General features: G+C 51.8%; 1 protein-coding gene across 6 annotated transcripts in view; it reads left to right on the top strand.

Annotated features, from left to right (window-relative positions):
- The first annotated feature begins 16,264 nt into the window (after nucleotides 1-16,264).
- Nucleotides 16,265-23,049, top strand: part of LOC116940825 (mucosa-associated lymphoid tissue lymphoma translocation protein 1-like) — a 35,064-nt gene continuing 28,279 nt past the window's right edge. For 3 of the 6 annotated variants that reach the window (XM_032951065.2, XM_032951074.2, XM_032951055.2), the window contains exons 1-2: nucleotides 16,265-16,888; nucleotides 19,159-19,292. The gene's annotated coding sequence lies outside the window, so the exon portion shown is untranslated. Of the gene's footprint in view, nucleotides 16,889-17,208; nucleotides 17,394-19,158; nucleotides 19,293-23,049 lie in introns of all 6 variants that reach the window. The other 3 variants (XM_076067636.1, XM_076067642.1, XM_032951090.2) reach the window with 3 other exon arrangements.

Genomic DNA, 23,049 nt, shown 5'->3' on the forward strand with positions numbered 1-23,049 from the left:
CTCTCTACTAACTAGAGGGCATCTCTCTCTCTACTAACTAGAGGGCATCTCTCTCTACTAACTAGAGGGCATCTCGCTCTCTACTAACTAGAGGGCATCTCTCTCTACTAACTAGAGGGCATCTCTCTCTCTACTAACTAGAGGGCATCTCGCTCTCTACTAACTAGAGGGCATCTCTCTCTACTAACTAGAGGGCATCTCGCTCTCTACTAACTAGAGGGCATCTCGCTCTCTACTAACTAGAGGGCATCTCGCTCTCTACTAACGAGCGGGGGGCAGGGGGGGCAGTGGGGGGGGGGCTGTCGGAGGCCCTCGGAGAGGGAGAGGAAATTCCACATTTCTATGAAATTCATGTGGGATGTAGAGCTAGTTTGGTTAGGGTTAGAGGTGGCAGGGCGAGGAGTAGGGTTGTGTCTCGTGCTGTTATAGTTAGAGGCAGGGCTAGAGTTGTGTCTCGTGTTGTTATAGTTAGAGGCAGGGCTAGGGCTAGAGTTGTGTCTCGTGTTGTTATAGTTAGAGGCAGGGCTAGGGGTAGAGTTGTGTCTCGTGATGTTATAGTTAGAGGCAGGGCTAGAGTTGTGTATCGTGTTGTTATAGTTAGAGGCAGGGCTATGGGTAGAGTTGTGTCTCGTGTTGTTATAGTTAGAGGCAGGGATAGGGGTAGAGAAGAGTCTCGTGTTGTTATAGTTAGAGGCAGGGCTAGGGGTAGAGAAGAGTCTCGTGCTGTTATAGTTAGAGGCAGGGCTAGAGTTGTGTCTCCTGCTGTTATAGTTAGAGGCAGGGCTATGGGTAGAGTTGTGTCTCGTGTTGTTATAGTTAGAGGCAGGGCTAGGGGTAGAGAAGAGTCTCGTGTTGTTATAGTTAGAGGCAGGGCTAGGGGTAGAGAAGTGTCTCGTGCTGTTATAGTTAGAGGCAGGGCTATGGGTAGAGTTGTGTCTCGTGTTGTTATAGTTAGAGGCAGGGCTAGGGGTAGAGAAGAGTCTCGTGCTGTTATAGTTAGAGGCAGGGCTAGAGTTGTGTCTCGTGCTGTTATAGTTAGAGGTAGGGCTAGGGTCAGGGTTGGATTGGTACGTGTGGTTGGGGCTGGGGCCGGAAGTGGTAGTGCACGCGTTGTGGTGGTGATAGTGCACGTGTGCTGGTGGTAGTGCACGTGGTGGTGGTGGTACACGTGCGGTGGTGGTACACGTGTGGTGGTGGTGGTACACGTGTGGTGGTGGTAGTGCACGTGGTGGTGGTACACGTGTGGTGGTGGTGCACATGGCCATGTGTTCAAGAATGGGATCGAGACTCGTGAATCTATTTTAACTGTCAGAGGCTCAAGTAGCATCAATACAGCGCATCCCCAAACTTAGCCCCCCGATGCAGACACACAAGTCACGCACACAGCAGTACACGCACGCGTGCATGTGTGTTATGTGTGTGTGCGTTATGTGTGTGTGTGCTTGTGTGTGCGTTATGCATGTGTGTGTGTGCGTTATGCATGTGTGTGTGTTATGCGTGTGTGTTATGCGTGTGTGTGTTATACGTGTGCGTGTGTGTTATGCGTGTGTGCGTTATGCATGTGTGTGTTATGCGTGTGAGCGTTATGCGTGTGTGTGTGTGTGCGTTATGCATGTGTGTGTGTTATGCGTGTGTGTGTGTTATGCAGGTGTGTGTGTGTTATGCGCGTGTGTTTGGTGGGGAGCGGTGGTGCAGTGGTTAGCGCGCTGCTGCGCTACGAACCCTGCCGCCCCAGTTCGATTTTCGCTCGAAACCAAAATCGGCGGCGAATATCTGAGCCAGTTTCATTTCAGTTTCATGTATGAGGAGGTATAACCCTGTGAGCCATGCGGCTCTTGACTCGGGTGCAACCCAAACAAAACAAAAACATGAACAAGAAAACATCTTAAAGTGACTACACGCAACAGAAAAATCCTGGAAAAAAAACAGCAAAAGTCTTCCAGAAAAAAAAAAACACCGTTCCTCGGCCTCCTTCCCTCGGTCGACTCAGCCTTAAATGGGCACTGTACCTGGTGCGGTGTGTAAACCTCAGCACTGGGGAGACAAAGGCGGACGGGCGTCGTGCTGACCACCCACCCCCTCGTGTGCCCATCCGCCCTTAATAGGTGCTCGCTAACCGCACTTGCCCCAACAGTCTGTTGAAGGCTATGTGGAAGATAGTCGCGTGTGGACGTGTACGTGAGGGTGTGTATGTGTGATTGGGTGTCTTTGTATGTTTCTCGTGTGCACGTTAGGCGACGCTCACAACAACGAGCAGAGCACCGGGTGGCTTAAACACGGCGAGATGGTAGTGGGGAGACGGTCATCTCAACCAGTTGACCCACACGACCCGGGTCTGTCCCGTGACCTACTGCCGGCAGCGAGACTTCGACACCTCACGTGATAAGTGCCTGTAAGTGCACCTAGCCTGGCACAGGCGCCGTGGTGACGTGACCTCGACTGACCTGCGTCAGTTTGTAGCGGCTGCCACGAGGTGTCGCTGCTGTGAAAGCTGTCGATGAATAACCCCACGAAGGTCGCGATGATGGTGGCGTGGATGATGATGATGGGGGTGGGTGGGTGATGTCGAGGTGATGTGGTGGGACGGTTGTAAAATTGCTGTGCCGGTGATGTTTCTTTTCAGTTTATCAGTTTTTTTTATAGCCCTGTGAGCCATTCGGCTCTTGAATCGGGTGCAACCACAACAAACAAACAAAAACACGCACAAGAAAAACATCTTAAAGTGACTATGTGACTGTGCAAACAGAAAATCCATGAAAAAAAACAGCAAAATTTTCCTGAAAAAAGCGCCGTACACCAACGCTGTGTGCAAAAAATCCCAGTGGGATGCAAGTCAAACAACAACAACAACCACAAGAAAGCTTAGATTAAGTCTGTCAGTTTAACTCCGTACTACAACAAAACAAACATGTCCAAACCAAAAAACTTTTCGAAATCACCAAAATAAAGCCATAATTGCAACGTAACAGTGATCATAGGGACTGTGACCGAATTTTTACAAATAACTACATAAATAACATGTAACACCAAATCCTAGAGCCATATCTGGCTGCATGAGTTACTCCTCAACAACAGAAGCATCAGTCGGAGTATCAAATTTTTCAATGCACCTTTCAGATCAGCACGCTAAATCAAAAATACAGATAATACTTTGCAGCGTCATCCGGAGCGAAACATTTTATTTAATTTTACGCCAATGAATAGCAGTGGCAGCTAGGGGTGTACAACTCCTCTAGAGCAGTTTTGAGAGAAGATCTCATTGGGAGCGATTCAAGTTGCAGTTTATTGACAATAGGATTCCAGACCCTGGGGGCATCAATAGCAAAGGCCCTTCCTCCAGTTTTTGTACGGCAATAGGGAATGTGAAGCTGGTAAATGAGCGAAGACCTGAGGTCAAATTTGTTCTTTGAAACAGAGAGGAGATCCAGCAGGTAGTCTGCGGATTTTTTTGTAAGTACATAGTGAATAAATAAGATCTGGTGCACAAGCCGTCGAACATTAAGAGATGTTAAGTTTGACCCAATGTAGAGATCACAGTGGTGAATCCTATATGGGCAGTTCAATGTAAATCTTAAGGCCGAGTGATAGATGGAATCAAGCTTCTTCAGTACAGTACTTGGGGCTGATTTATACACGATGTCACAGTAGTCAAGTAGAGGCAGTATGGTAGCTTTTATCAATTCCAAACGGAACATTGGGGGGAAGCAGTGCTTGTGTCGATACAGAAAACCAATTTTTATTTTTGTCTTTTTACCAATATAATCAATGTGATCTTCAAAATTCAGTTTTGAATCCAGGATGACCCCAAGATACTTATAGATCTTGACTTGCTGTATTTGATAATTATTTAAGGAATGTAATTGGGGAAAAATAACTTCCTGCTTTAGTCCTGGTGAGAAGCATAGCACCTTGGTTTTGGAGGTATTCAGGACTAGTTTAAGAACAACTAGCTGATGTTGTAGTTTGTTGAAATCACCCTGTAGCTTAGCAATCACGTCATCCGGAGAGCGGCCAGCAGTAATCAGTATCGTGTTATCTGCAAAAAGATTTATCTTGGAATGATCCAGGTCAGTGCCCAAGTTATTGACATATAGAGAGAACAAAAGGGGTCCGAGGATGGAACCCTGTGGAACCCCTTTTGTTATCTTAACACTGTTTGACCTCCAACCATCTGTGAATACAGTTTGGGTGCGAGAAAAGTGGTAATTTTGTAACCATTTTACTGCGTTTTCGGAAAAACCGAGGCAACTTAGTTTACTAAGCAGGGTGTTGTGGTCTACTGTATCAAAAGCTTTGGACAGGTCTAGAGAAAGACAGGCACAGTACTGCTTATTATCAAGGCTACTGTAAATTTGATTCAGAGAGTCTAATGCAGCAGATGTGGTGCTGTATTTTTTTCGGAACCCAGATTGTTTTAGATGTAGTAGATTGTTGGTGGACAGGAAACTGCTAATTTGGTAGGTCAATAATTTTTCAAAAATTTTCATCAACGGGGACAAAATTGAGATAGGTCGGTAGTTATTGGGATCATCTTTAGGGCCCCCTTTGTGAAGTGGATGGACATAGGAATGTTTCCATTCTAGAGGAACTGATGCTTCTTTGATGGACAGGTTGAAAATATGGGCTATAGGTTTGTATATTAGGTGACCAACAGTTACTATCTGCTCCGGTAGAGGAGGACCCTTTGAGGTAGGACAGTTTTTTTCAGAACATTACTTTCGTGGATTGGCTGGAAACTAAACTCGTTTAATGTTTGGACAGAGGTGTAGGAATTTGCATGAGCAGGGGTGACTCCCAATACATTATCAAAAAGATTTCCAGCTTCAGAAAAATAAAGGTTAAAATTGTCAACTATTTTTTTGGGATCTGAAAAATATTCCCCATTTCGGTTAAGCTCAACGGGCAGATTGTCTGTTTTGGATGCCTTTTCGATACATTTGATTGTTTTCCAGAATATCCTGGCATTTCCATGTGATTCCAGGAGAGTGGAGGAGAAGTAGGCATTTTTTGCATGCCGTATTTTTTTACGCATCTATTCCTTAAAATCCTGTATTCTAGCCAGTCATTGACCAAATTACTTTTCTGAGCACATGCCCAAGCCTTGTCCCTAGTTTTCATGAGCTTTGTAATCAAAGGATCAAACCATGGTGGGCGGTTGCCTTTTGTTTTAAATCTAACCAACGGAGCATGTTTGTTAAGAATTTGGAGAAACGTGTACCTGAAGATCTCCCAAGCCGTAGTCAGGTTGGGGATATCACAGACCTTGTCAATATCCGAGTGAAGCACATCATTAGTAAATGCCTGAGTGCTGAAGTGTCTCATAGAGTGCTTCTCAACCAATTTAGGGGGGGCTTTGGGTCTGGCTGATGATCTCACCCCAAAAATGAAGGAGTGATCACTAAGGTTATTACCCAGAACACCAGTCAGTGTGAAATTGTGAGGGGCATTTCTCAATAGGACGTCAAGCAGAGATGACTGTCCCGGATTTTTTAGGTTGGGTCTTGTGGGGACATTTATTAATTAAAACAGATTAAATTCATCTGCAAAATGCTTGGCCACGGCCGGCGGGTTTAGCCAATTCCAATTTAGATCACCCACTACAACTATTTCACCTTTAGGGAGGCCCCCAAAAAGCTCTCTCAGTGCCGATGCAGCTTCAACATCCTTCCCACTAGGCGGTCGATAGCAGCACACTATCAATATCTGTTGATTATTTGGGAGAGTTATTCTGAGAGCCAGACCTTCAAAGCAACATTTTTTAAACAAGGAGTGAGCTAGTGAACATGCAATAGTATTACGAACATAGATGGCAATTCCACCTCCTTTAGATCCTCGGTCAAGCCCAAAAAGGTTGTAGTTGTCAATCGCAATCTGCAAGTCATTGACGGCAGGAGTGAGAAATGTTTATGTTAGGCAAAACATGTCCGGGTCAAGATTTGCCACTTCTAGTTTTAGTTGACTTAATTTAATCACAAGCCCTCTGATGTTGACATGTAGAACACCAACACCTTTCCTGGTGATGTCGTGAAGGTCATGGGTTGTTTGAGGCTGCCTATGCGTATGGACTGACTGAGGATGCTGGGATTTGAGATGATTTTTGTGTATAGTGGGGGGGGGGGGTCACTGAATGAAGAGCAGTGCCCCCCCCCCATTCAGAGGCAGCTCCTTGGCGTGGGCGAGCTGAGGAGTCGATGTCGACTTCAAGAGCTCATCGCGGCAAGCTGCAAGTGGATTTTGTTGAACCACGAGGAGCCAGCGTGAGTCTCGCCGGCGAGCGTGCCGGGGTTGTTGGCCGATGTCGTTCCGTTTGCTGGGGTTCGTCGCGTGTTGGGGGACCTTGTTAGTTGTTATTCAATGGTTTATTGCTGGGGCTCGGGTTCCTGGGGCGGATTACTTCAGCTTGGGGTTGTGATGTTCTGGGATTGGGTGTTGAGGCTGTGTGGGGTTGGGTTGTGGGGCTGTGTGGGGTTGTGGGGCTGTGTAGGTCTGTGTGGGGTTAGGTTGTGGGGCTGTGTGGGGTTAGGTTGTGGGGCTGTGTGGGGTTGTGGGGCTGTGTGGGGTCGTGGGGCTGTGTGGGGTTGTGGGGCTGTTTGGGGTCGTGGGGCTGTGTGGGGTTGTGGGGCTGTGTGGGATTTTGGGGCTGTGTGGGGTTGGGTTGTGGGGCTGTGTGGGGTTGTGGGGCTGTGTGGGGTTGTGGGGCTGTGTGGGGTTAGGTTGTGGGGCTGTGTGGGGTTGGGTTGTGGGGCTGTGTGGGGTCGTGGGGCTGTGTGGGGTTGTGGGGCTGTGTGGGATTTTGGGGCTGTGTGGGGTTGGGTTGTGGGGCTGTGTGGGGTTGTGGGGCTGTGTGGGGTTGGGTTGTGGGGCTGTGTGGGGTTGGGTTGTGGGGCTGTGTGGGGCTGTGGGGCTGTGTGGGGTTGGGTTGTGGGGCTGTGTGGGGCTGTGGGGCTGTGTGGGGTTGGGTTGTGGGGCTGTGTGGGGTTGGGTTGTGGGGCTGTGTGGGGTCGTGGGGCTGTGTGGGGTTGTGGGGCTGTGTGGGATTTTGGGGCTGTGTGGGGTTGGGTTGTGGGGCTGTGTGGGGTTGTGGGGCTGTGTGGGGTTGGGTTGTGGGGCTGTGTGGGGTTGGGTTGTGGGGCTGTGGGGCTGTGTGGGGTTGGGTTGTGGGGCTGTGTGGGGCTGTGGGGCTGTGTGGGGTTGGGTTGTGGGGCTGTGTGGGGTTGGGTTGTGGGGCTGTGTGGGGCTGTGGGGCTGTGTGGGGTTGGGTTGTGGGGCTGTGTGGGGTTGGGTTGTGGGGCTGTGTGGGCTTGTGCTGAGGTTGTCTGCTGACGTCGCCTTAACCTACATCGGGGATTTCCCACTCTCGTTCTAAAGAAGCTGCCGCCAACTCACCACCACCTCTGGCAATAGCCGCACTGCGGCCTCGCTCTGCTTCACCTCCTCCTGCACCTCCACCTCCTCCACCTCCTCCTGCACCTCCACCTCCTCCTGCACATCCTCCTGCACCTCCACCTCCTCCTGCACCTCATCCTGCACCTCCTCCTGCACATCCTCCTGCACCTAGCTGCCACTGCTATTCAGTGGCCTGAAATCAAATGTATCGCTCCAGATGACCGCTGCAAAGTATAATCTTGAGTTTTGATTACAGTGTGCTGATCTTTAAAGGTGCATTGAAAAATGTTGAAACTGTTTCTGATACTCCTGCTGTGATGGAGTGACTCATGCTGCCAGCTATGGTCGTACATGTTATGTATATCGTTTATTGTTACATTATAATCACAGTTCCTGTGATCACTGTTACATTGTTTTTATAGCTTTATTTTCGTGATTTCGAAAACGTTTTGGTTTAGCCATATTTGTTTGTTGTCGTACAGAGTTAGACTGATAACTTTAATCTACATTGTCTTATGGTTGTTATTGTTTGACTTGCATCCCACTGAGATTTTTGCACACAGCGTTGATATACGGTGCTTTTTCTGGAAGACTTTGCTGTTTTTTTCTGGAGTTTTCTGTTACGTGCAGTCACTTTAAGATGTTTCTTGTTCATGTTTTTGTTTGTCAAGAGCCGCATGGCTCACAGGGTTATACCTAATAAATGAAACTGAAACACGAGGAGGTGGGTCGCCAGCACCACGCCAGGCCGCCTTTGTCTCTCTAGTTACGATGCATTACACACCGCACCAGGTACTCATTTGAGGCTGAGTCGACCTAGGGGAGGCCCATAACCGATTCAGATAATCGCCACCGGTGTTGGCCGTGAGCGGGAATCGAACTCGGGTCACCGGATTCGTAGCGCAGCGCGCTAACCGCTACACTACCGCTCTCCCACGCAGACACTCCCACACACACCCCACACACGCACACCCCACACACACACACCCCACACACACACACCCCACACACACACACCCCACACACCCCACAACAACAACCGCCATTCGCCACTAAGTGGCGGTGACGTCACCACGACGCTTGTGCCAGGCTAGGTGCACCCTGAGGCCACGTGAAGTGTCGAACGCCTGCTGGCAGGAGGTCACGGGGCAGACCCAGGTGCCACAGGTCGACTGACTGAGATTCAGTTTCAGTTTATTAATTTTGGTATAGCCCTGTGAGCCATTCGGCTCTTGAATCGGGTGCAACCACAACAAACAAAAACACAATGACTGGCTGATGCACCACCTGTGCACCCTACTGTGCCAACTTACTGTGCTTTAGCCACCCGGCGCTCCGCTCGTTGTTGTGAGCGTCGCTCCTCCGTCCTCCGTTGTTGTTCGAGGGCGACTGCCTCCAACTGCCCAGTAGCGTCCTTCACGAGCCTCCTCCACTGAGGCCGATCTTGACACCGCTGGTACCAGTCATCGGCAAGTTCACTCAGCTCCACGTCCTCCTGTACCACATCACTCCATCTCTTCTCCAGCCCGTGCCGCGCCCGTTTAGCCTTCTCTATCCGGTCGAACAAAAGCTGTTTAGGCATACGGTGGCTGGGCATGCGGGCTACATGACCCAGCCAACGCAGCCTTGCCTGCCGGAGGAGCTCACCGATGGGACTTTGTCCAGATCTTTCAAGGATTTGTGAGCTCCTCACACAATCCAGCCTGGTTAAACCCAGGATTCGGGGACGATGCCAACCCCAGCCGGAAGTGATGATTAAATTCTCGCTTGCAACTTTCATCAGCTAGCTGAGGCCATGCCACTATGGGTTTGAATGGGTTCCTGGGTGTACACCCACCACCGGAGTGGAAGAATGGCAGGCGCATCTTACAGATGACAAGTCGATGGTCAGTGGGCAGATCAGTTCCACGGTAGGTCCTGGTGTCAAGGACATTGGCCTGCATCCACTGTCCCGTCACTTTGTAGTCCAGCAGATGTTCTTGCTTGTACCCGGCATGCATCCATGACGTAGTGTGGATGCGCTGATGCCGGAACAGCGTGTTGGTAATTACAAGCCCATGGGCTGCACAGAAATCTAGCATCCTCCTGCCGTTGTTATTGAGCTGATCTGGCCCATGCCTTCCAATCACTTCAGACCAGGTGCCAGCATCATGACCAACTCGAGCATTGAAGTCACCCAACAGGATGACTCAATCCCGAGGGGTCACTTTAGCTAGCACCTGTGACAGGAGGTCATAGAAGGCATCTGACTCATCGGCCTTGCCTGCATCCCTCCACGGATGTTCGTCTTTGGTGGGGGCATAAGTAACAACCACCACTCCTCGCCTCTAGTTGATGGGAAGGCAAGCCAAAAGTAGCCTGGGGCTTACAGCTTCCCACAACTCACTGGCACGCTCCCACGCCCCTTTCATTCTTTTGTTCAGAAGAAGAGCCACTCCCTGTTGTTTGGCAGTCTCCTGCCCCGAGTAGAGGATTGTCCACCCCTCATGGTGGCAAGAGCCAGAGCCGGTCCACTGGACCTCCTGAATACCACAGAGATCCAGGCGGTACCGGTCCAGCTCCCGCAGAGGAGTTGCAGATTCTCCTCCACAGTGAGCGTTCGAACATTCCACGTGGCCACACGGAGTGGTTTTTTGTTGTTTCTGGAGGAGTCCCGAGGGTAAGGATTCAATCTCCTAGCTCCGCCAAATGGGGTTTGGCCAGGAGACGTCATAGACGCCTGTCCCCCCGGGGCCTCCAGCACAAGCTTAATACATTACTCATTGTTTTTTTCGGTAAAGTAACGCATGTAGAAATACAATAAAATTCTATTAAAACGAAACAATCACGACGTTTCGATCACAACACAAGCGATCTTCATCAGGTGTCAAGAAGAAATCATGGAGGTAAATACAACAAGAAGATGAGAGACGGGCATTCAACAAACCTGAAAAACATTATGTGAAGCACAGCCAGTCAGGCCAACAACACAGTTAGACACTTCCTGGCGGACCACGAATTCCATAAGAGTGTTAAATTTCGTGTTCAACCTCTGGATTGTACAAACCAGCATAGAAAGAGTGAAAAAAGTGATACAAAATACGAGGTATACGGTCAGTAGAAATACATATACAAGTCCACCAAGAGGTAAGGAGGGAGGAAAGACGGACAGGGAGGCAAGGAAAGAGAGAGAGGGGGGGGCAGAGGGAAGAACAGTGACTCTTTCTATGCTGGTTTGTGCAATCCAGAGGTTGAACACGAAATTTATCACTCTTATGAAATTCGTGGTCCGCCAGGAAGTGTCTAACTGTGTTGTTGGCCTGACTGGCTGTGCTTCACATAATGTTTTTCAGGTTTGTTGAATGCTCGTCCCTCATCTTTTTTGTTGTATTTACCTCCATGATTTGTTCTTGACACCTGATGAAGATCGCTTGTGTTGTGATCGAAACGTCGTGATTGTTTCGTTTTAATATAATTTTATTGTATTTCTACATACGTGACTTTACCGAAAAAAACAATGAGTAATTTTATGCAGTCACGAAAACTTTAATACTAAGCTTAATACTTGGTTAACTCGTAGTTTAGTGGTAATTAATTGAAGGTGGAGGGGTTACCAGCCCCTCGCACCCATCCAGAGCCCCCATTTGGCCGCTGTGGTGGTTTCCAAATGCCATGATGGTAATGGCCAATTTAAATTGGCCCTCCCCCCCACGGCACTGCCCATCACAGCGTTGCCGTCTGACACCACGAGGAGGCAGGGGGTTGTTTTTGCCGGACTACACACACACCCAACACACACCCACCCCACACACACCACACACACACACCCCACACACACTCCCACACACACACACCCCACACACACCCCACACACCCCACACACACCACACACACCACACACACACCCCACACACACCCCACACACCCCACACACACATCCCACACACACACCCCACACACACACCCCACACACACCCCACAACAACAACAACCGCCATTCGCCACTAAGTGGCGGTGACGTCACCACGACGCTTGTGCCAAGCTATGTGCACCCTGAGGCCACGTGAAGTGTCGAACGCCCGCTGGCAGGAGGTCACGGGGCAGACCCAGGTGCCACGGGTCGACTGACTGAGATGACTGGCTGATGCACCACCTGTGCCCCCTACTGTGCCAACCTGCTGTGCTTTAGCCACCCGGCGCTCCGCTCGTTGTTGTGAGCGTCGCTCCTCCGCCCTCCGTTGTTGTTGGAGGGCGACTGCCTCCAACTGCCCAGTAGCATCCTTCACGAGCCTCCTCCACAGAGACCGATCTTGAGACCGCTGGTACCAGTCATCGGCAAGTCCACTCAGCTCCACGTCCTCCTGTACCACATCACTCCATCTCTTCTCTAGCCCGTGCCGCGCCCGCTTAGCCCCCTCAATCCGGCCAAACAAAAGCTGTTTCGGCATGCGGTGGCTCGGCATGCGGGCTACATGACCCAGCCATCGCAGCCTTGCCTGCCGGAGGAGCTCACCGATGGCACCCTGCCCAGATCTTTCAAGGATTTGTGAGCTCCTCACACAATCCAGTCTGGTTAAACCCAGGATGGATCGTAGGCAGGCCAGCCTAAATGTTTCTAACCGGCGAAGATGTTCCATTAGGGGGGTCCACGTTTCGCAAGCGTAGAGAAGGGAGGGAATGACCGTGGCCGAGAAGACCTGAAGCTTAGTGCGGAGCGACAGACCAGGTAGCTTCCACACAGCGTTACGCAACCGATGAAAAGATATTGCCGCTCGACTGATTCGGAGTGAGACCTCTGCTGTTAAACTAGAGCCGGTCATAAGCACACTGCCCAGGTATGGGAAACTCTCCACTCGCTCCACAACTGCCCCATCACCGATTCGGAGTTGCGGGGGTGGAGTGTCCGATGGTACAAAATACCCAGGCAGGTGCTTAGTTTTGGTGGGGCTGATGGTAAGGCCCCACCTCTTAGTGGCACGCTTCAGTCTCAGCAGCGGCGTCTCCAACTCCTCCTCTGAATGAGCAGCTATTACCAAATCATCAGCATACATAACGTGGTTGAGCAATAGGGAGCCATCCCTTGATTGCACCTGGGCATCGATCAGCCTCCCATTATATCTGTACCATATGGAGATTCCCCCGGTACAGCTATTGAAGGCTTCACGAACTACGTGGTCAAAATAGATGTTAAATAATTTGGGAGCCAGAGGACATCCCTGTCGCACCCCAAGGTGTACAGGGAATGGCTCTGACTCCCGGCCACGTAGTTTTACCCGGGCCCGCTCACCATCATAAAGGTCCTTAATGATCGTGAGCAGAGGGTCAGGTACTCCAAAAGCACGAAGAACAACCCAGAGCCCAGGCCTACTGATGGTATCATAGGCCTTGACACGGGTTACTAAGGCAGAGATGTAGGTCTTGTTGGAATTCCCTACACCTCTGCTGTAGCAGACGGACAGAAAATATGGCATCTGTGCAGAACCGCCCTTTCCTGAAACCGCATTGGGGCTCCACAAGCCTCTCCTCAGCGTGCCTGGCAAGGCGATGCTGAATAATCCTTGCCAGGACCTTTCCCGGCACACTGAGGAGTGAAATGCCCCTGTAGTTGTTACAGTCTGTGCGGTCCCCCTTCTTAAAAAGGGGGACCACCAGGGCATCCTTCCAATCCTGCGGAACCCGTCCAGTGGTCCAGACTGTTGTCATGATGTCATATAGGGCAGTCTGTGCACAAACGCCACCCTCCTTCAGCATTTCGCTTGGGAGATCATCTCTGCCCGCTGCCTTTCCTGGTCTCAGACTCTGGATCGCCTTCAGTACTTCCTCAACAGATGGCACCTCAGCCAGCCACTCACAGGGGGTGACTTCTTCCAATATTTGAGGCACCGCAGCCTCAGCACGGTCATCCTCACTTTGTGCCACGATGTTTTCCTGGCTGAGGGATTTTCCCTCCCCCAGGACCTCACAGAAATGCTCAGCAAATCTGCAAACCTGTTCCTGGGGGTCAGAGATTGGATCACCGTTTTTTCCCCTAATGATGGTAATAGGTGTGGCGCTGCAGGTTACTTTTTTGATGGAGTTAAATAGAGATTTGTGATCACGGGCGACTGAGGCAGTCTCCATCTCCTCAGCAACCCGCGACCACCACCCATCCTTGCAGCGCCTCACGGCTCTCCGAACCTCCGAGCGAAGGCTGCGGTAAGCCTCCTCATTCTCTGACGTGGGATTCTGTAGCCGATGACAGTGGGCCTGTCGCTTTTTCTCAACCATCCTGAACACCTCCTCTGTCAATCAGGGTCTCTGGGGAGGTCTGGACCATGTACCCAAAGCAGCCATTGCAGCTGCATGAGTCACAGTCCTAAACCTCGCCCATTTACCCTCGACATCAGGAGCAGTCGGGGACGATGCCAATTCCAGCCGCAAGCGATGATGAAATTCTCGCTTGCAACTTTCATCAGATAACTGAGACCAGGCCACTTTATGTTGCAATGGGGTCCTGGGTGTACACGCACCACCGGAGTGGAAGAATGGCAGGCGCATCTTACAGATGACTAGTCGATGGTCAGAGGGCAGATCAGCTCCACGGTAGGTCCTGGTGTCAAGGACATGGGCTCGCATCTGCTGGTCCGTCACTATGTAGTCCAGAAAATGTTCTTGCTTCGACCCGGCATGCATTCATGATGTCGTGTGGATGCGCCGATGCCAGAACAGCGTGTTGGTAATTACAAGCCCATGGGCTGCACAAAAATCTAGCAGCCTCCTACCGTTGTTATTGAGCTGATCTGGCCCATGCCTTCCAATCACTCCAGACCAGGTGCCAGCATCATGACCCACTCGGGCATTGAAGTCACCCAACATGATGACTCTATCCCGAGGGGCCACTTTAGCCAGCACCTGTGACAGGAGGTCATAGAAGGCATCTGACTCATCGGCTTTGCCTGCATCCCTCCATGGATGTTCATCTTCGGTGGGGGCATAAGTAACAACCACCACCATTCCTCGCCTCCGGTTGATGGGAAGGCGAGCCCAAAGTAGCCTGGGGCTTACAGCTTCCTACACCTCACCGCCACGCTCCCACGCCCCCTTCATTCTTTTGTTCAAAAAAAGAGCCACACCCTGTTGTTTGGCAGTCTGCTGCCCCGAGTAGAGGACTGTCCACCCCTCATGGTGGCAGGAGCCAGAACCGGTCCACCGGACCTCCTGAATGCTACATAGATCCAAGTGGTACCGGTCCAGCTCCCGACAGAGGAGTGGCAGCCTCTCCTCCGCAGTGAGCGTTCGAACATTCCACGTGGCCACCCGTAGTGGGTTTTCGTTGTTTTTGGAGGAGCCCCGAGGGTAGATATTCAATCTCCTGCCTCCGCCAAATGGGGTTTGGCCAGGAGACGTCATAGACGCCTGGCCCCCCGGGGCCTCCGGCACAATCTTATTAGTTATATATTTCAGTCGTAGTTTAGTGGTAATTAATTGAAGGTGGAGGGGTTACCAGCCCCTCGCACCCGTCCAGAGCCCCCGTTTAGCCCCTGTGGTGGACACAGATGCCATGAGGGGAGGAGCCAATCGAAATTGGACCTCCCCCCACAGCACTGTCCACGACAGAGTTGCCTGTCCGGCACCACGTGGCCACCCGTAGTGGGTTTTCGTTGTTTTTGGAGGAGCCCCGAGGGTAGATATTCAATCTCCTGCCTCCGCCAAATGGGGTTTGGCCAGGAGACGTCATAGACGCCTGGCCCCCCGGGGCCTCCGGCACAAGCTTATTAGTTATATATTTCAGTCGTAGTTTAGTGGTAATTAATTGAAGGTGGAGGGGTTACCAGCCCCTCGCACCCGTCCAGAGCCCCCGTTTAGCCCCTGTGGTGGACACAGATGCCATGAGGGGAGGAGCCAATCGAAATTGGACCTCCCCCCACAGCACTGTCCACGACAGAGTTGCCTGTCCGGCACCGCGAGGAGGTAGGGTACACACCCCACACATACTCCAACACACACACACACACCCACACACACACCCCACACACACCCCACACACACTCCCACACACACACACCCCACACAGACACCCCCCACACACACTCCCACACACACACACCACACACACCCCACACACACATCCCACACACACACCCCACACACACACCCCCCACACACACACACCCCACACACACACACCACACACACACCACACACACCACACACACACACACACACACCCCACATACACCCCACACACACACACCCCACACACACCCCACACACACCACACACACACACCCCACACACACACCACACACACACTGCACACACACCCCACACACACTCCAACACACACACACCCCACACACACCACACACACCCCACACACACCCCACACACTCCCACACACACACCCCACACACACCACACACACACCCCCCACACACACCCCACACACACCACACACACACCCCACACACCCCACACACACACTCCCACGCACACACCACACACACACACCACACACACACACACCACACACCCCCCCCCCCCCCACATAAACCCCACACAATCCCACACACACACCCCACACACACACACACCCCCCACACACACACAGTACACACACACACCACACATATACACACCACACACACACCACACACACAACACACACCACACTCACACCACACATACACCCCCCACACACACCCCACACACCCCACACACACCCCACACACACACCCCACACACCCCACACACACACACCTCACACACACTCCCACACACACACACCACACACACCACACACACACCACACACACACCCCGCACACACCCCACACACCCCACACACACACACCCCAAACACACACACACAGACCCCACACACACACACCCCACACACACTCCCACACACACACACACACCACACACCCCACACACACCACACACACCCCACACACACCCCACACACACACACCCCACACACACTCCCACACACATACACACCACACACACACCACACCACACACAACACACACACACCACATACACACCACACACACCTCACACCACACACACACACCACACACACCCCACACACAATACACACACCACACACACTACACACACCACACACATCCCACACACACACACATCCCACACACACATCCCACACATACATATCCCACACACACACATCCCACACACATCCCACACACACACACGCCACACACACACACATCCCACACACACCACACACACACACACCCCACATGTGGTGGCTCCTCCCCGTGGAGTTGAGTTAAAGAACCGGCAGCTTCCGCCAGAGTCACTGGAAGAGAGAGAGAGGGGAGAGAGCAACAGGCGATAGATAGAGGAGGGAGGAGAGAGAGCGACAGGCGATAGATAGAGGAGGGAGGAGAGAGCGACAGGCGATAGATAGAGGAGGGAGGAGAGAGGGCGACAGGCGATAGAGGAGGGAGGAGAGAGCGACAGAGAAGGGAGAGAGGCATTCGGACTCCCGAGAGAGAGAAGAGTCGAGAGAGGAGGTAAGGAGAGCGTGCCGCGTGTTGTTGTTGGTGGGTGTGAGAGTAGTTGTGATTGTGCGAGTGGTTGTGGTACTGTTGTATGCTTCTGTGTGCTTGTGGTACTGTCTGTGGTTGTTTGTGTGTGTGTGGTAGTATGTGTGGTTGTGGTAGTGTGTGTGTGGTTGTGTGTGTGTGTGGTAGTTACATATTTTAGTCGGTGGCTGGGTCACGTAGCCCGCATGCCCAGCCACCGCATGCCGAAACAGCTTTTGTTCGGCCGGATTGAGGGGGCTAAGCGGGCGCGGCACGGGCTAGAGAAGAGATGGAGTGATGTGGTACAGGAGGACGTGGAGCTGAGTGGACTTGCCGATGACTGGTACCAGCGGTGTCAAGATCGGCCTCTGTGCAGGAGGCTCGTGAAGGACGCTGCTACTGGGCAGTTGGAGGCAGTCGCCCTCCAACAACAACGGAGGGCGGAGGAGCGACGCTCACAACAACGAGCGGAGCGCCGGGTGGCTAAAACACAGTAAGTTGGCACAGTAAGGGGCACAGGTGGTGCATCAGCCAGTCATCTCAGTCAGTCTAACCGTTGAACCTGGGTCTGCCCCGTGACCTCCTGCCAGCGGGCGTTAGACATTTCACGTGGCCTCAGGGTGCACATAGCCTGGCACAAGCGTCGTGGTGACGTCACCGCCACTTAGTGGCGAATGGCGGTTGTTGTGTGATTGTGTGTGCTTGTGTGTGTATGGTTGTGGTAGTGTGTGTGGTAGTGTGTGGTTGTGTGTGTGGTTGTGGTAGTGTGTGTGTGGTAGTGTGTGGTAGTATGTGTGTGTGGTAGTGTGTGTGGTAGTGTGTGTGGTAGTGTGTGTGGTAGTGTGTGTGGTTGTGGTAGTGTGTGGTTGTGGTAGTGTGTGTGGTAGTGTGTGGTTGTGGTAGTGTGTGTGGTAGTGTGTGGTTGTGGTAGTGTGTGTGGTAGTGTGTGGTTGTGTGTGTGGTTGTGGTAGTATGTGTGTGGTTGTGTGTGTGGTTGTGGTAGTATGTGTGTGGTAGTATGTGTGTGGTTGTGGTGGTATGTGTGTGGTTGTGTGTGTGGTTGTGGTAGTATGTGTGTGGTTGTGTGTGTGGTTGTGGTAGTATGTGTGTGGTTGTGTGTGTGGTTGTGGTAGTATGTGTGTGGTTGTGTGTGGTTGTGGTAGTATGTGTGTGGTTGTGTGTGTGGTTGTGGTAGTATGTGTGTGGTTGTGTGTGTGGTTGTGGTAGTATGTGTGTGGTTGTGTGTGTGTGGTTGTGGTAGTATGTGTGTGGTTGTGTGTGTGTGGTTGTGGTAGTATGTGTGTGGTTGTGTGTGTGTGGTTGTGGTAGTATGTGTGTGGTTGTGTGTGTGTGGTTGTGGTAGTATGTGTGTGGTTGTGTGTGTGTGGTTGTGGTAGTATGTGTGCGGTGTGTGTGTGTGGTTGTGGTAGTATGTGTGCGGTTGTGTGTGTGTGGTTGTGGTAGTATGTGTGCGGTTGTGTGTGTGTGGTTGTGGTAGTATGTGTGCGGTTGTGTGTGTGTGGTTGTGGTAGTATGTGTGTGGTTGTGTGTGTGTGGTTGTGGTAGTATGTGTGTGGTTGTGTGTGTGTGGTTGTGGTAGTATGTGTGTGGTTGTGTGGTTGTGGTGCTCGCTAACAGCACTTGCCCCTACAGTCTGTTAAGGCTATATGGGGGATCTTTGTCTTTGTCTTTGTGGTTGTGGTAGTATGTGTGTGGTTGTGTGTGTGTGGTTGTGTGTGTGTGGTTGTGGTAGTATGTGTGTGGTTGTGTGTGTGTGGTTGTGGTAGTATGTGTGTGGTTGTGTGTGTGTGGTTGTGGTAGTATGTGTGTGGTTGTGTGTGTGTGGTTGTGGTAGTATGTGTGTGGTTGTGTGTGTGTGGTTGTGGTTGTGTGTGTGTGGTTGTGGTAGTATGTGTGTGGTTGTGTGTGTGTGGTTGTGGTAGTATGTGTGTGGTTGTGTGTGTGTGGTTGTGGTAGTATGTGTGTGCGTGGTAGTGTGTGTGGTTGTGGTAGTATGTGTGTGCGTGGTTGTGTGTGTGGTTGTGGTAGTATGTGTGTGCGTGGTTGTGTGTGTGGTTGTGGTAGTATGTGTGTGCGTGGTTGTGTGTGTGGTTGTGGTAGTATGTGTGTGCGTGGTTGTGTGTGTGGTTGTGGTAGTATGTGTGTGCGTGGTTGTGTGTGTGGTAGTATGTGTGTGCGTGGTTGTGTGTGTGTTTAACGTGTCGACTGTGTTTCTGTGGTGCCTGTGTTGGGAATAGGAGCGGACAGAAAAGCGAAGCAGTTTGAGCAGCGTGGAGTGAAGTTTGGTGAAGAGTTGAGAAGAGAGAAGGGAACACACATACTGTGTACACCTTTATTCAATCACTTGCTCCCTGCGTCTGAACCTCGAAAGGTAAGCAAACGAAACTTCCTCCTGTCACCCGTCTCGCCGTGCTGTCGCAGCCCATGAAGTCCACGTGGATTGTTACATTCATCCAGCAGTGGGTTGACCATGGCTGATGATGATGATGGCTGATGATGATGGTTACAGCCGTAGTCAAGCAGAGTGACTATCAAAGAGCTCGGCTCACAGAGGGGCTGCAAGTTCGAGTCCGTTATCGGCTCGGCCCATCGTCATCATCCTCATCATTACAGAGTCGATAAATCAGGTACCGCTTCGTGTAAAATGTAAAGTCGACATTCGCGACTAAAACTGACGCCTGCCTTGGGAATGTGGAATGAACATCTTCAGTTGCATCATGCTAATCATCTCTCCTTGCTTGATTAAATGGCCACTGTCTTACTACTGTATGCCGCCGTCTTGAGTGGTCATTGTCCTCTGGCTATACCCAGCTCTTCCATAGGAATGTGGAATTTCCACAATCGTTATCATCATCTGAGCTCGATATAAAACGACACCCAATCGTGGACAATTTACGGATTTACGTTTACGAATACACTTGGCCCTTTGCCGCAAGAATACAACAACAACAATAAAAATGTGGAATGCCGGCATTCTTACGGCAAGGGGACTCCCTACAGCAAAGAACAGATACAGTACACACGTGTGAAGAACAGGTACAGGACACACGTGTGAAGAACAGATACAGTACACACGTGTGAAGAACAGATACAGTACACAAGTGTGAAGAACAGATACAGTACACACGTGTGAAGAACAGATACAGTACACACGCGTGTGAAGAACAGATACAGTACACACGTGTGAAGAACAGATACAGTACACACGCGTGTGAAGAACAGATACAGTACACACGCGTGTGAAGAACAGATACAGTACACACGTGTGAAGAACAGATACAGTACACACGTGTGAAGAACAGGTACAGGACACACGTGTGAAGAACAGATACAGTACACACGTGTGAAGAACAGATACAGTACACAAGTGTGAAGAACAGATACAGTACACACGTGTGAAGAACAGATACAGTACACACGCGTGTGAAGAACAGATACAGTACACACGTGTGAAGAACAGATACAGTACACACGCGTGTGAAGAACAGATACAGTACACACGCGTGTGAAGAACAGATACAGTACACACGTGTGAAGAACAGATACAGTACACACGTGTGAAGAACAGATACAGTACACGCGTGTGAAGAACAGATACAGTACACGCGTGTGAAGAACAGATACAGTACACGCGTGTGAAGAACAGATACAGTACACACGCGTGTGAAGAACAGATACAGTACACACGTGTGAAGAACAGGTACAGTACACGCGTGTGAAGAATAGATACAGTACACACGCGTGTGAAGAACAGATACAGTACACACGCGTGTGAAGAACAGATACAGTACACGCGTGTGAAGAACAGATACAGTACACACGTGTGAAGAACAGATACAGTACACACGTGTGAAGAACAGATACAGTACACAAGTGTGGCATCTGCTTTAGAGTCCTGCTGAGAATGCGAGCGAGCGGATGGCTTAATGTGTAAATCGTGAAGGTTTAATGCGTGAATTGTGAAGACTTTGTGTAAATCGTGAAGGTTTCATGTCAATTGTGAAGACTTTGTGTAAATCGTGAAGGTTTAATGTGTATATCGTGAAGGTTTAATGTGTAAATCGTGAAGGTTTAATGTGTAAATCGTGAAGGTTTAATGTGTAAGTCGTGAAGGTTTAATGTGTAAGTCGTGAAGGTTTAATGTGTAAATCGTGAATGTTTAATGTGTAAATCGTGAAGGCACGAAGTGGGACAACTTGAATTGTCCCACTGGGATCATTGGAGGTGGCCGCGAGGTTCAAGTTCAGGTTGTCTGAGATACAGCGATACATTCACACACTCACACACGTGTAGCACATTGAGGCCGGCACGGCACACGAAGGGGTTGGTGGCCAGCACCACGCCCGGCCGCCTTTGTCTCCCTCGTGGCGATTTTTACTTATTTGAGGCTGAGTCGAACTAGGGGAGGGCCCGGATCGGTTCAGATAATAGTCGGTGAACAGACGGCACAGAGAGACGACACATTAATCGTGGAACTGGCCGAGCATCTCTGTGCAGGACCATCTTTAAAAAAACAAAAGTCTTGAGACTCTGGGAGGCTTGTCATGGGTTAATAAAGGACGTCGTCTTTTTGGAAGAGAAGGAAGACATCCACTGACGACAACGATGTCGTCGTCGTCTCTGTATGAATGTGAGAGCCGCGCGTCTAACTCCTTTGCACAACACTCAGCAGAGGCAGCAGCGGCGGAAGTGTGGGGGGGGGGGGGAAGTGACGGTGTGGTGGGGGGGTGATTGTGGCTCAGTGGTGGGGGGGGTGATTGTGGCTCAGTGTGTGGGGGGGGGTGATGATTGTGGCTCACTGGTGGGGGTGATGATTGTGGCTCAGTGGTGGGGGGGTGGTGATTGTGGCTCAGTGGTGGGGGGGGGGGTGATGATTGTGGCTCAGTGGTGGGGGGGGGGGGTTGATGATTGTGGCTCAGTGGTGGGGAGGGTGATTGAGGCTCAGTGGTGGGGGGGTGATTGTGGCTCAGTGTGTGGGGGGGGGGGTGATGATTGTGGCTCACTGGTGGGGGGGGGGTGATTGTGGCTCAGTGGTGGGGGGGTGGTGATTGTGGCTCAGTGGTGGGGGGGGGGGTTGATGATTGTGGCTCAGTGGTGGGGAGGGTGATTGAGGCTCAGTGGTGGGGGGGGTGATTGTGGCTCAGTGTGTGGGGGGGGGTGATGATTGTGGCTCGCTGGTGGGGGGGGTGATGATTGTGGCTCAGTGGTGGGGGGGGGGTGGTGATTGTGGCTCAGTGGTGGGGGGGGTGATGATTGTGGCTCAGTGGTGGGGGGGGGTGATGATTGTGGCTCAGTGGTGGGGGGGGGTGATTGTGGCTCAGTGTGTGGGGGGGGTGATGATTGTGGCTCACTGGTGGGGGGGGGGGTGATGATTGTGGCTCACTGGTGGGGGGGGGGTGATGATTGTGGCTCAGTGGTGGGGGGGGTGGTGATTGATGATTGTGGCTCAGTGGTGGGGGGGGGGGGGTGATTGAGGCTCAGTGGTGGGGGGGGGTGATGATTGTGGCTCAGTGGTGGGGGCGGGGGGGGTGATTGTGGCTCAGTGGTGGGGGGGGGTGATTGAGGCTCAGTGGTGGGGGGGGGTGATGATTGTGGCTCAGTTGTGGGGGCGGGGGGGTGATTGTGGCTCAGTGGTGGGGGGGGGGTGATTGAGGCTCACTGGTGGGGGGGGGGGGGGTGATGATTGTGGCTCAGTGGTGGGGGCGGGGGGGGTGATTGTGGCTCAGTGGTGGGGGGTGATGATGATTGTGGCTCAGTGGTGGCGGGGGGTGATTGTGGCTCACTGGTGGGGGGGGGGGGGTGATTGTGGCTCAGTGGTGGGGGGGTGATTGTGGCTCAGTGGTGGGGGGGGGTGATGATTGTGGCTCAGTGTGTGGGGGGGGGGGTGATGATTGTGGCTCACTGGTGGGGGGGGGGTGATTGTGGCTCAGTGGTGGGGGGGTGGTGATTGTGGCTCAGTGGTGGGGGGGGGGGTTGATGATTGTGGCTCAGTGGTGGGGAGGGTGATTGAGGCTCAGTGGTGGGGGGGGTGATTGTGGCTCAGTGTGTGGGGGGGGGGGGTGATGATTGTGGCTCAGTGGTGGGGGGGGGTGGTGATTGTGGCTCAGTGGTGGGGGGGGTGATGATTG

This window comes from Petromyzon marinus, chromosome 1 (assembly GCF_048934315.1).
Source record: "Petromyzon marinus isolate PM22_M1 ecotype Great Lakes invasive population chromosome 1, UKy_Petmar_22M1.pri1.0, whole genome shotgun sequence".
NCBI lineage: Eukaryota > Metazoa > Chordata > Hyperoartia > Petromyzontiformes > Petromyzontidae > Petromyzon > Petromyzon marinus.